Source organism: Propithecus coquereli, unplaced genomic scaffold (genome assembly GCF_000956105.1).
Source record: "Propithecus coquereli isolate 6110/MARCELLA unplaced genomic scaffold, Pcoq_1.0 Scaffold90, whole genome shotgun sequence".
In the NCBI taxonomy this organism is placed as follows: domain Eukaryota; kingdom Metazoa; phylum Chordata; class Mammalia; order Primates; family Indriidae; genus Propithecus; species Propithecus coquereli.
Genome location: NW_012155285.1, coordinates 4,437,540 through 4,440,136, shown reverse-complemented (window position 1 = coordinate 4,440,136; position 2,597 = coordinate 4,437,540).

Here is a 2,597-nt window from a genome sequence, read left to right as displayed (position 1 = left end):
AAAAAAAAAAAAAAAAGTGGGTAGCTGTTATAAGTGCTTGTTACAGACACAGATTCCTGGCCTCTGTCTAGACTGACTGAATCAGAATCTCCCAGGTGTAGCGACTGGACAGCTGCACTTTTAACAAGCTCACACCAGTGATTCTTACTGTGCTCTATTAGACAATATGAAGATAGAATTGACTAGAGTGTCCACTAATGGTGTACTTGGCAGACCTCTGTGTGACTGAGAGAATGGTGGAGCTGTTTTAAAGGATTAGGAAACTAAGGAAGGGGAAAGATTTGGAGCTGTAGAGAATGCATTCAATCTGACATCAGATTCGACTAGGCAGAGAAATTGCTTGGAATGTAGAATGGTTATCCAGGGAGAGAGCCAGGGCAGTTAATAAAGAATGGTTTTTAAAAGTAGATTTAGGAGTATCTTTTCTCCATGAGAAGATACTGTGCCACCCATTTACTCTTTTAAGTCTACCTGTTATTGGAAACAAATATTTGAGTACGGAGAATTAGCTATACTCAGGGAAAAACCAGGGAATTTACTCAATCCAGGCTTTCATGGAAACCTGCATGCCCTTGACATAAGTTCTAAAATTGCTGGAACCTAGGGCAGTGGCCCGCATGATACTGTCTGATTGAACCCAATTAAGACTGTCTGAGGGAGAAGTTAAGGTGTGCATAAACACGATGTCGGAGGCCACAAAATACTGAATGAAAAGGGAAGTAGCACTGTCCAGATTCTTGGTAGCTGAAGTTGCTGAGGTATGGCTGGGGCTGTGTCTGCGGAAGTACCTGTATGCCTCTTCTACCACTCATAGGATCCTTACTCTGTCCTTGAGAGGTAGTTTGATTTTGTTACTCTGTACAGTTTTTGGTTTCTGAATAGCACCAGCAACAGATGTTCCAGGCACCTACCTCAGGTTAAAATGTTAGGTATTTTCCAGACCCAGAGATCCTCACAAGTAAGATTCTGTGTCTTTGTGATTTTAAGTCACTGTTTTTTTCAGGGGTCACAACTTCAATCAGTAAGTATTCGAATGACCCTAGGTCTGCAGAGCATCTAGGTGGTATGTTTGAAAGAAAGTTTCTGTCTTCAAGTATTTGCGGTCTAGTTGAGAGAAAGAAGAATACACAATAGACAACTCGTGAACTTCATAATCACATTAGTTAACACGCTGCTGCTCGTGTGTGGGACCTCAGGGAGCACACCCCCTGGATTTTCTTCCTCTCAAATGAGGAATTCGCTCCTCTCATTCTAACCACAATCCCACATCTTTGCAACTTGCCCTAAAAGTTACTCTTAAAACATCAGTTCTTTGACTTCATCAGAACTTCTAGTCCCCAAACCTCTACTTCTCATATAATCTATCAATTTCAGCTTAGATGCAACAGCTCACATTTCAGCTACTCTGTAGTCAGCATCTTCAGCTCCCTTAGTCACCCTTCAGTTTCTGTTGGGATCTGAGGCCTGGGTAAGATCAGCTGCCTGTTTCGTTCACAGCCTGTGCCAGGGCTGGGAGTTGCTAGGGAAAATCAATCAACTGTGTTGCTGTGAAAATTCATGACAGCTCTGAGCATCGCCCACCAATCCTTCTGTTTCCTCATACTCCGTCCCATTCTCTACATGGACCCTTTCAGACATTATCTGCGTTCCTCAAACCGCTAAACCTTTCACCACTTTACTCCCTCTCAGCAATTGACCCTGCCTCCAGGCACACAAAGAATGCAGCTCCCTTCACCTCCAGCCCTCAAACCTATTAGCTCACCTAGGCTTCCTCCTTCCCTCCTGTCGTAATGGAAGAGGCATTCTGCCCGTCTGAAGCAAATCATTCCACCAAAGTCGCATGTTCTATTTTCTTAGGGACCACAGAGGATAGAGACTGAAGGCAGGGAGAATTATTAGGGCAAAGCTGTTTTTGTCTTCAATGGGCAGCTCTGAGCCAGGGTATCAGGGAGAACAGTTGTATCTTTGACAGTAAAAGCAAAGTTTAAGAGGGATCTGGTGAAGAAATTCATTTCAGCAGCTGTTAGATTTCTTCAGAAGTTTGTGTGGAATCAAAATCCATGTAGGCTTTGTCTGTTAGTCAACCTCGTGAATATTGGGACAGGTATGGACTGAGGGAGCCTCTTTCTCAAATAGCGTTTATTTTTTAACCCCCTTTTTTGTACCAATATTTTCCGACAAGAACTGGTGATGAGCCAATATGGCAGAATTTCCACCAACTATTTCTGTTGGTTAAAGGAACTATAGAGTAGCATTCATTAAACTAGAAATAACCATCTCCTTCTCAGAAGCCTCTGATAGCTTGGCATCATTTTTATTTTGTACAAAATAATCATATTTATTTCTTCATTTGTCCTTATTAAGTGTTTAGAAATAATTTCTGTTGCTGCAGATGAGCAAGACAGGTGAACAGGAGTGTTTATGAGAGTATAAGAAGGGCCCATTGCCCTTCAGAGTGTGAAGGATGGGGCAGGATGTATATAAATAGGAAATTAGGCAAGCGAAGGTACTTTTTACTGTTTTCAATTTTAGCTCTATTTAGCTATGTTTAAATAAATGAAATTATTTAATTTTTAAGTTGATAATAGGTACAACTG